This window comes from Stegodyphus dumicola, chromosome 12, assembly GCF_044657685.1.
Source record: "Stegodyphus dumicola isolate Sdum_Otavi_A_Nest chromosome 12, ASM4465768v1".
NCBI lineage: Eukaryota > Metazoa > Arthropoda > Arachnida > Araneae > Eresidae > Stegodyphus > Stegodyphus dumicola.
Window position 1 is genome coordinate 43,347,153 of NC_140779.1, and position 12,355 is coordinate 43,359,507.

The window sequence follows — 12,355 nt, forward strand, 5'->3', positions numbered from 1 at the left end:
AGTTACTGTGAATACGATATTATGAGAATTTGAGTATGTTACTATGATTAAATTATTACGGTTACTTAAAGACCGTAATTATTAAATTTTTCGTTTTCTGATAATATTATTTCCTATATGAGTAATTTTTCCTGTTATTATTATTATTATTATTGTTATTATTCCAGATTAAAAAAAGTTAATTCCTATAGGTATTCCCATAGGTCCCATAGGTAAGAACCCATATTTAGGAAGTTTTCGGAATTAATTCAACTTTAAAACAATTTTCGGAATTAATTCAAGTTACTTTAAAAGAATTTTTGGAATTACTTAAGTATATATATATATATATATGTCATAATAAGAGCAAATCAAAAGACGGAACACTGTAGATGCGTGGTTTGATCCATATTGAAGAAGATTTTGATTGCGTAGTATGCTAATAATGCTAACTTGGTAATATCTAAAGAACTTGGCAGTTGAGGCAGTTTTAATTCCATTTTTATTTGCAACTGATATTTGTGGCCACAATCACTTGCCACTCTAGTCGTGCCTTTCCACAGAAGATTTACATTTTTGATATTGTTGAGATAGAAAGCAAGCCAGCAAAATTACGTCTTAGCACAGTAGAGAGCAAAGGCTGAAGTAGTAGTTATGAAGGATGGAAGCACGGCGAAGAGAAAAGTTTTGGTTTATAATGACAGTTTCAGTTCTTAATTATTACGACAATTAAGCCGGTAGGATAGTTTCTTGCAGCGTGAAACCTCAATGGAAAATTTAGTTCAGCTCTTCAACTCATCGTTTTGTGATCCAAGATAATGTGAAAGGAGAGAATCATCAAATTTGTTTTTTCTGTGTTTAAAAAATAACAGATCATTCTTCTGCTGTGGTGTTTTGCAAGTGCTTTAAAAAATAATTACGCGTGATGTTTACAGATTGAAAGTAATCTCTCGATAAATTGAGAAGTTCGAATGCCTAGTGAAAAGGAAATCATCAGTGAATTACCGTTTAGGAATTAAGCATTACAGCGGGTTCAAGGTCGATCTGAGTTAGTGTTTGCAAGTATGTGCGACAGAAAATTATTTGCACTTCCGCTTTTTCAACAGCTCAAAAATTATTACATTCGTGTTAATCTAGCTCAGGAACTAAATTATTTAATGTGCTGCGGATTCTATAGTTTTCATTTCAACTTTGGTTAAAATTTCTGCAATTTGTTTTGAGAAAATCTGAAATTCTTGTTCATTAATTTTTCTAATTTTTCATAATTATGTGTGAGCAAATTAAGTAACGAATTTTAAGCTATTTAAATTATTCATAGGGAAGGATATTAAGATAAGTTTTTATGTTTTTGAAATTTTGTTAAGAATTTTGAATACGAATTTTATAATTATTCTAAAAATGAAGTAGGTGCAAAAAATAAGTGAAATTATTACAGATACATAATATGAAATTATGGTAAATGCATGTTAAATTTATGGGTGATTGTATGTTAAGTATAGTGTATGTCGAGGGAGTACTGGGTTCCTAAGCAGAGGCCTGTAATTATCTCTGTACGATTGTTCCCTTCACCCTCTTCAAGTAAGATAATGTTGGAGGCTCTCATTTTATGAGTGTGTGTACTTTTTTATATTATTTTGTTATGGAATGTATTAGTGCAGTTCTCAAAGGCCAGTTACCTTTATGCAAGGAACGGAGGCCTTTTCAAGTAACTGCCTATGCACCCTGGGCCACAAGTGCAGAGAACACACTGGTTAACTCAAGAGGACAGCCCTATTGATGGATATGTTTGTTTAGAAGTATTGCGAGGCTTCCAGTTTGGTAAAATCAGAAATTGTAAATGAAAGATGATAACGGTGAAACCATAAATTCTGAAAATCTTAATCCTATTATTTATGATGTTAAATTATAATTTATCAGTATGGAAATAAGTATCATAAATATTTATATGCATTACATTTAATTATAAGTAATGATTATGTAAAAGTTTATTTTGTGATATTCTGTAATAACAAGAACCTTCCCTGAAGAACTATGTTTATGTGAACTCTCAAACAAAAAGACTTTTGGACTGAAATGCTGAAAAATAGGACTCTAAAAATTTATTTTTAAAAATTGATATTTATAAATTATACTTTAGAGAACAAAATTTTTATTATTTATGTTTTTTTTTTTTTTTTTCCCTTTTTTTACATTTGCTAGTGCTTTAGCTCTTTCTCTTTAAAAAGGTTTCTCTGTCGCTACGCCTTTTTCTTTTTGAAGGGGGGAATATGTAAGATAAAATTATATGAATCAGAATTATAATATAATTATAAACATTAATTCTTCCTCTCTATTCTAAAGTCGTAATAACTTCTCTGCATTGCGTCATTTCTAGATCACTCTATGGCCCGCGCAACTCTGATGACGTAATAATTAAGAACTGAAACTGCTATTGTAAACCAAAACTTTTCTCTTCGCCGTGCTGCCATCCTTCATAACTACGCACTTCAGCCTTTGCTCTCTACTGTGTTAAGATGTAATTTCGCTGGCTTGCTTCCTATCTCAACAATATCAAAAATGTAAATCTTCTGTGGAAAGGCACGACTAGAGTGCCAAGTGATTGTGGCCACAAATATCAGTTGCAAATAAAAATGGAATTAAAACTGCCTCAACTGCTAAGTTCTTTAGATATTACTAAGTTAGCATTATTAGCATACTACGCTTTAAAAGCGTAGATGAAAGCAGTGGGACTCTCAACAGCTTACGATACTGCGTAGATGACCGAGAAGACCGTAGTGGCTTGAAGTTGGAAGAGTGGAAAGCATGATGACGCAATTTAGCACAACATATCTTGAAAAATCACAATCTTTAATTTTTCCATGCATATCAAATAATCCTTTTTCAGACAAGATATTTCTTAATATTTGAATAGAATAACTCCAAAGTACAATCATTTTGAGTAGTACCCATTTTGAAGTATCTTAAGCAAGTAAGCGGCAGCAGCATGGATGAAAAGCGTCTTACCAGCAGGACAGCTAACGCGGAAAAAGGCAGAGTATCATAGAACTTCAGAGGAAGAAGGGTGGGAGGCGGAAAAGTTTCAGTTCACAGTTCTGGTTTACAATTAATTTGATTGGACAAGAGGTATCTGCATTAAAACGTTACGTAAGATAGAAAAGTCTGGAACCTGTGAGAAGAGATGAATTTAGGGGCAGATCATTAATTTTAGAATGTTAATTTTGAGGTCATCAATTATATTTTGAAACAGCTATCATATTTTGCTATATCTTACATATCCCCCCTTCAAAAGAAAGGTTGTGTGAGCAGAGTGGAAGAAAAAGCATTAGAGCAGCAAAATGTTACAGTTATAATTGTGAAAATACAAAACATATTTACTTTTAAACAAAAAATTGTCATAAAATTTTGACCGATATTTTGAATCAATTTTAACATTTCACTGAATGTCATAAAATTTTGAATTCAATAATAATTTTATACACTGTACTCTTTTAAAACAATTGCACATTTTAGTGTTCTGAGATAAGAATGTCCAATGAAATTTTGTAAAGTTCTTGATAGTTCCACACGGTAAAAGTTCAAATATTTTCACAAACTAAATGTTCAAATAAAATTCTTTCAAATTTTTGTTGATGAAAATATTTCTATTATATTACAAATCAAGATGCCAATTTTCATATTATTTAATTATGATTTTCAAGGAAGGCATTTTAAAATATAAAAATTTTGTAAAACATCATTCATAAACACAATTTCAAATTTTTCACTATTATTAAGACATTTAAAATTTACTTATTCTTTACAAAACTTGAAGACTCCACAACTTTATCTAAATACTAGCATTTCCATTATATTGGTTTTAAATACTAGCATTTCCATTATATTGGTTTATCAGTTGAGCAAAGTGGTGTTTAATATTCCTCACCAGTGGCCAAAAGATTTGCAAAATTAGCAGTTACTGTAGAAAAGGCCCCCGTTCCTTCTGTAGAGGCAACTGGCCTTTTTCTAACTGCTGTCATTCCATATGAATATTAAAAACACACTCCATTTTATGAAAAAATAAAAATACTTAGATTTAAAAAAATTATTTTTTCATAAGGTGAGAGCCTTCAACGTTTATCATAAAAACATTAAAGAAATTCCTACAACTCAAAAACAATACTTTCATTCTTAACATACAGTAAAAATTAAAAAATATAAATTCATAGAAATTTAAACAATAGTACAAAAATTTTATTCACATTAGGAACCTTCCCTAAGTCAAACCTTCAAATTCTTTACCTAATTTTTATCAAATTCAATAATTTTTATTTTCCAATTCAGAAATGCAAAACTACATTTTAAATAAATGATAAAATTTTTAAATTATTATCTTTGATCTCAAAATGATTTAAGCAAAATATTACCATTAATAAATCATAAAACAACGCAGTTACTTATAAATGCAAAATTACTTATAATGCAAAGTCATTCAAAATCAAAATTTCCTCCATTTGCAACTTAATACCCACTTCACTACCATATTTGATGACGTATGATAATATAGCATTCTTAGAATATGAAGAATTTTCCGAATAAAGCACTGAACATGCAAGAGAGCACAAAATATTATTTAGCATTTCACATTTCGCTGTTGATATTGCTGTGGATGTTTTAATTTTCTTTTTACGCGATGATCGGAACAGCATTACGAATATTCGAAGCAAAAAGCGAGAACCAATAACATATTTCACTACGTTGGCGTCACTGACCTTGATTCGAAACAGTTTCGATTTTGAACTTGCAGATATTCGATGATTTCAAAGCACTTTTAGAATATGCCGTTAAATCACACACCGGAAACGAATTTGATGATTCACTGGTAGTTTGAGGCAGCACAGTTCGAAATCCATTGGGGTCTACCCGCACAGGTTCGAATCCTGTCGACTTTTTATAAATATGTAATGATTTTAAAAGCGTAGATGAAAGCAGTGGAACTCTCACCAGCTTACGATACTGCGTAGATGACCGAGAAGACCGTAGTGGCTTGAAGGTGGCAGACTGGAAAGCATGATGACGCAATTTAGCACAACATATCTTGAAAAATCACAATCTTTATTTTTTCCATGCATATCAAATCATCCTTTTTCAGAGAAGATATTTCTTCATAATATTTGAATAGAATAACTCCCATTTTGAAGTACGACGTCATCTTAAGCAAGTAAGCGGCAGTAGCATGGATGAAAAGCGTCTTACCAGCAGGAGAGCTAACGCGGAAAAAGGCAGAGTATCATAGAACTTCAGAGGAAGAAGGGTGGGAGGCGGAAAAGTTTCAGTTCACAGTTCTGGTTTACAATAAATTTGATTGGACAAGAGGTATCTGCATTAAAACGTTACGTAAAATAGAAAAGTCTGGAACCTGTGAGAAGAGATGAATTTAGGGGCAGGTCATCAAATTTAGAATGTTAATTTTGAGGTCATCAATTACATTTTGAAACAGCTATCATATTTTGCTATATCTTACATATATATAATTTAAAGTAAAATAAAAAGAACAAACGATAAAAGACCTATGTGGTCAAAAACTTTGCCCATTGTGCTGCAAAATTTAGAAAAATGTTAAAAGAAAAATCCTAGTTCGTACGCTAAAACGCTGCTGAAATACTGTTCCGTTAAAACATTAACATAAGCAAAATAAGTTGCAATGAAATGTGTTACAAGAGAAAAAATACAACATTTGAATATTTACAGGTAAAAAATCAATACTACTAGTAAGCAATATGCTATTCTAATTAAGGTAAATATATATATATTGAATGATCTAAAATTCATTGAATTCGAAAATAAGTTTTTCTAATACTTGCGCAATAGCTGCAAAGTAAGATAATAATAATTTATTTACTGAAGAAATATTGATTATATTATCTCCTAATATAAATTTACTAGAATGTATCAAAAAGAGGGAACCCATATGTAGGAAGTTTAATTCAGAAAATTCTGTTTTAAAGAAACTTGAATGTAAATCATGAAAAAAAAACTTTTTAAGGGGACTTGAATTTAAATCATTAATAACAAAATTTTAAATTTTGAAAAAGAAATTTAAAAAATTAAAAAACAAGTAATTATCGCTATTGATCGGAAATTAGTTGACTTTTCATAGGGAACAAACCAACTCCCGTTCAATGAACAATAATTAATATATGCGAAGGTGTTTCGTCCTTTACTCAAGTAAGAATGATGATGCCAAACTGGCAAATTAAGTTAGGTCAAATTGTAGTTCCGTGAAGTGATGGGATTCATAGCCAAAGTAGAGGATCAAAGAACTCATTCTGAATGAAGCATTTTCGCTAGTACAAGATTCTTTAGAAATTTTGAGTGAAAAGTCAATTTATGTAGTAAAAATTACAAGATACTTGAGTAAATGTCCCCCGACACCTTCGTTTTTATGCATATTAATACAATTAATATGCATAAAAACTGTATAAGACTATTTTTTATAAAAATAAACATAATAAATAGTAGTAATCTTAACATGGAATTATGAAATAGAACTCAAAGTAATTGAAATAAACATGAGAAAAATAAGAAACATAACTATGCTATCTTTGCAAAAACAAATCAAATAAAAGTTAAAAAATTGAAATATATGTAATAAGAAATAATGAAATGTACATGAAAATGTAAAAGGCCAGAAAATGCGTTAACTTACGTTCTTTTTAGTGGGAAACGCCGGTAGCAAGATCGGAAAACCAAATAATTACAGGTGACAGGAAACTAACCACGTGTCTTCATAAACACTGTCTGTCTCAAATGAGGAGGCGAAATTCAGTTTAAAGATTTACCACTAATTTCCATTCTAGTGAGGACTATGGAAAGGAGAAATTATAGTAAAGGCTGAAATCAAATTAACTGGTTAACCTAGCATAAGATTCCCTACATTTTTCCCACCAGAAATTAAATAATCGCAATGAAGGTCTTCAACGACTTCGCTAAGATTTTAAATTCTAAAAAACTACAACATGGACCAACTTTTACAATTATGAAGTTAAGCATTTAAAACAAAATTAAAACTTTATAAGGTATTTCTCCCACTTTCCTAGCGTCCTTCGTGGTGTAGTGGTTCTGCTCGCTGGGCCGGTATTCCAGAAGTCCGTGGCTCAATTCCCGGGGAAGGCGGCTGCTATTTTTCATCTTGCCTGCTTCCAAAAATATCCTAATGTCTCTACAACTTTTACAGATGTCTAGATTTAATCGGACAAAACTTCGAGACATCACTAATTTAGTTCAATCTCAACACTTTCCTGTCGTCTCGAAAGAAAAATAGTTTATCAAGAAAACGTTTATACATTTCAACTTGCTATTTATAACCATTAAAATCTTTTAAACTTTTGTTTCCTCTTTAACTCAATTTCTCACCTCCTGCTTTCCAGCATTGTAATATATGCAAGTACATGTGAAAATGTGCAAAGTTTGCAACAAACTACCTGCTAACCGAAATCTTGCACTGTGAATTGCGTAGACATACTAGACCTCAACAAAACCATATTTCAAGACTGTATACCTAACCTTAATTTTCACTAAATTCAACTACTTGAATTTACTAAGCCAACTTTTACGTTACTTCAAATCATTGTCGATTGCTAGCTTGTACTTTAAATTTATACAAACAATTAACAAACAAACTTTATGAAAAACATTAATACAGAATTACAGAATACTTTATATTCAAAAGCTTATTCAGTTTGCACTTTACATCACAATAATATAATTTGCTAATATCTATTCTGAAATTTTGCCAAACTTTCCTGAATACAGTCTCTTGGACTAAGATCACAGTTTCATGTTTACACTAAAAATAAGTCTTTCAAGATAGATACATAATTAAATTGAAAATGCTTCTTGCCTTCCGAATATTTTTAACCGAAGGAAAATTTTTTATTTATAAAAGGTGCGTATTCCTCGATATTTGAAAATCGATGATGACAATGAAAAACATTCTTTAAATTTTTTATGTGACGCAAGCATGTATGCCTATGAGGCAGTAGCCTTTTTCCGAGTTGAAACTAGTGAATGTGTCAAAGTACAGATGTTAAGTGCTAAATCCAGAGTTTTCCCAAATGAAAATAAAAAACTACTATGGCTAGATTAGAGTTATTATCAGCCACAATCGCTTCTTGCCTTTCTTTTAACAGTTGTGTGTGAGATTCCATATGGAGAAGTTTACTTTTGGACGCATTCCACTACTGTATTTACTTGGATTAAAAGAGAAGAAGTGTGGGAAACCTTTGTTCAAAATCGAATATGTGAAATTAGAACTCATTCTAAGGAGAATGGAGATATGTGCCAGGAACATTAAACCCTGCTGATCTTCTACACAGAGGCTGTTTTGGAAGGAAAATGATACAGCCAAAATGGTGGGAGGGCCCGGATTGGTTATATTTATATGCTGAAAAATTGCCTTCTTCAGAATTTGTTCTGAATGAAGATGAAGTTTTTAAGGAACGGAAGAAAACTGTTGTTTCATTTTCAACTACCTTAGATAAAAGATAATAAATGTAGATATTGATAAAGATACAACTCAGATACCTACTCAGAAAAAAAAATGTAGATACTGATTGGTACTATCATTACATTTTCACAGTATGAAAAAATTGTACGCATGATTGGCTGGTTTTGAGATTTTTGGAAAATTGAAAAAAATCGAAAGAGTTGAGAAAACAAAGTCTGAAAGCAAGAAGCTGAGCAAAGAGTAATAAAGATCATTCAAAGAAAAGCATTCTTAGACGAGAAAGGAAGAAACTGAGAACACTAAAAGTTCATAAAGATGAAGATGATCTCATTAGATTAAGAACAAAAATTGTCTATCGAGAAGACAACCATTCTTTTACAAGGAAGTCTTTTACAATTATATTCTTTTAGAACAAGGTCCTTTAATTCTCCCTTCTTAACACCAGGTTATAAAACTTTAAATACTTTCTTTTCGTAAAAGGCATGGACATGAGAGGACTCAAATAGTACTTGATCTTCTAAGGGAAAATTTCTGGATTTTCTGGACATTATTTGAGTTTAGAAGAGTAGGAATATCGATTTATGACTGAGCTTTGAAATTGATATCTGACACATTGAGTCATTACATAGATGTGATATAAATTAATGTAAACTAGCTAATATGCAGTGAAATACTGGTATGGGATCGCCTGTTCATATAGGATGAAATATAACAGCATTCGGAGATACTTTGGTACAATTTACAGAAATTTTCGACGTAATTAATCTTACTCAAATTAGCGACTTTATTATGAAGAAAAACTAAGCTAAGTAAGCTGTATCAATATCATAAATTTGTTAATATCTTCAACGATTGTAGCTGCACGATTGCAACTTATATCTTCATTCATGGGCTATTGTGAGCACTGGATGAAATCCCTTTTCCCTCTTTGCAGCCTTACCTTCTCTCATTTTGAAACCGGACGCGTAATGGCAGGCAACACATTCGGTTAATGAATGTTGAAAATTTGGTGCAATTTTAAAAGAAGATCATACGGCATATGATTGATATTCTGTTATCTGGGCGGGCATAAACAGTTCGGTGTTTTAAAACTTGTTAGATTGTAAGTTATCAATAATTTCTTAAAAGTAATATTGTTTATCACATTGGAAAAATTAAGGAAGCTAAAACTACAGCAAAAAAATTAAAAGCAGGCTTTCAAGTAGAAATGATATTAATGCGATTCGCCGAAAGCGAGTAGTAGTTTATCACCACTCATAAACGACTTCTTTTTTTAAGTATTCGTAAAGGCAGAACTCGTAGCCCGATAGTACGGCGTACAGCAAGAGCGTGGGCTGACAGTTCGAGCCCCCATTTCACTCTTGCAAGGACTTTTTCCATCTTTTCCTGGACCAACTAATCAATTGAGTTCGGGCATGGCCTTTTTCTCGATGTCGGATGATTGGTGTACATCAATTTTTTGTTTGATGTTTCTCCTTACTACCGCAAATGGGCACGTGCATATTTTAATCAATTGGTAAAAACTCTTGGTAGTTGAGACCAAGTTACAAAGTCACGATCTACGATCTAATTTGCTTCATTAACCTGGAGTGTAATTATCGATTGTAAACTACGCAAATTTTCGTTTCAGAAGGATTACAAAACAGGAAACATTACAACATATATCAGCTGAATGTTTATTGTATATACTTCTTAGGAATAAAATCAATCGAGTATTTACTATATGTTCCATTTGTATGTACTTTAACAAATTAAGGAATAAATTCAGTTTAAATAACTGAATTAAAGTCAAAGAATTATTATAAATAATTGCTATTACATGTAATGTTTATGAACAAAATAAACCAAAATGAAATGAAACAAAAACAAGTGCAATAAGCACAAATTTCCGTAGTATTTCAATTGTAAACAGTAGATAGACGTAAATTACGAACATGTTTGTGTCGCTTGTATTTCCTCCGACGACAACGGAACACCACAGAGCATGCGCAGTAAGCGAAACTCGTTTCGCCATTACGCTAAGCGGGATATGAGCCAAAGTGAGACTCGGAGATCTAGACGTTTGTGTAGAAGATGTTCTGTTGTGTATTTTAATAACTTGGCAACATTGCAGCCTGTAAAGCTGCGATTGGTCGCGCGAAAGTTTAATGGTGTTTTCTTCGATTTTCTTTCGAGTTGACCATTAGATTTCATTTCGTTTGGAAACTCATGTAGGTACTTTATTTTTCGAAATTTTGGTAATATTATGGAGTGTGAATATTAATTTTTAATTATTTGCATGTAAAAAAATTATTTTCCACTGCTATATACATATTTTATATTTCATTATGTGTTTAATAATTTTAATGTAATTTATATACGTTTATTAGCTGCTTTATTTTTTAGTTTTTTCTGCATGTTGAATTTATTATTTTGACGATTCTTCCGTGTCTAAAATATTAGTAATTTCGCTCAGTACTTTGGGGAGTAACTCTAAATTACAAATCGAAAGTAAATGTACCATGTTCGATAGATGATATCCGAAAAGAAAAATAAATATACCTTCTTGCTGACTTTTTAATGCTTCTGATATTTTACTGAACCAAACGCATAGCCTTTGGATTTAAAGCTGCCATGCTCTTCATGTAGAATCATAATCCATTATGACTTTGACGTTTCATATTACTACATTTTAGTTCTTTTATCAGTTCATTAACTACTTATGTTCTAGTGAACTTATAACATCGAAACTGCGATTTATTTTAAATGTAACTTTTTTAAAAACCACAATTTAATACTAAAATAGCAACTAATCGTGTTAATATTTCACATATTCTAAGGTATTTAGGGTACATTACAAAAATGGATACTTTTTGTAAAATTTGAATTTTCGTTTTCTTCAGTATTTTTGTACATTCGTAGCAATTCTGAAATGCATATGGTTTATAGATTCCTGAAGAAATATTTGTATTAACATCTGTTGATAACAATGTTCTTTAAATATATCTAACAAATGGCAATTGCATTTATACTTGTTTAGTGTAAGAAATTATTATACTTTAATTTTATCTTATATAAATTTTATGCAACTTCCTGCCTCATGCAGATAGTTCTGTTGCTCGGCATGTTTCTTCAAGAGATATGTATGTCAGAACTTTTGGCAAAATTTTAGTATTAAGTCGCAGTAGGATGCCAATTATCTGAACCTATGGAGGTCTATTGTACAGTGCAATTGAAAAGTTCCTGAATTCTAATCTTCAATAGTACACCTTTATATTAGTGCTGAAAGAATATTCTTTTTGGGAAAATGTTTCAAATGACCCCTATCTTCAGTACACAAATCTGCATGACAACATATATTTCTGATTATTTTCTTCTAAATACTATACTGTAATTCTATTTTTCACTGTAATGGACATGAACTGTTCAGTGATGATCAAAACACTTACCTAATTAGTAACGCCTTACTTTAGAGAGTAATTTTCATGAATGTTTACCATCATTAGTGTAAATAATAATTATAAGCAGAATGTCAGGACTTCTGAATTACATTTTATTTTGGTTATTAAAGGATAACGTAAAATTTTTTTGAACCAGTGTAGTCAAACTTGCTATTTTGTACAGCAGTAGTAATTATTTTCTTCTTTGAATTACGTTAATTTTTTAACCTTAAAATCTTAGTGTTTTTTAATTTCGATGAAAAACTTTATTTATTGAATTTATTGAATTATTTACAATCAAATCCAACTCAAATTACAGAAACTTTACAGTCAAATCCAAAGTCACAATGGCTTTGGATTTGACTGTAAAGTTTCTGTAATTTGAGTTGAGATAATCATCGTTTTATGCATGGTATCAACATTTTTATTTTGTGTTGTGGTTTCAAACAATTATGCTTAGATTTCAAGACTA

General features: G+C 31.0%; 1 protein-coding gene across 1 annotated transcript in view; it reads left to right on the forward strand.

The window, feature by feature from the left end:
* Positions 1-10,498: 10,498 nt before the first annotated feature.
* Positions 10,499-12,355, forward strand: part of LOC118184273 (uncharacterized) — a 55,105-nt gene continuing 53,248 nt past the window's right edge. The window contains exon 1 of the mRNA XM_035353923.2: positions 10,499-10,674. The gene's annotated coding sequence lies outside the window, so the exon portion shown is untranslated. The remainder of the gene's footprint in view (positions 10,675-12,355) is intronic.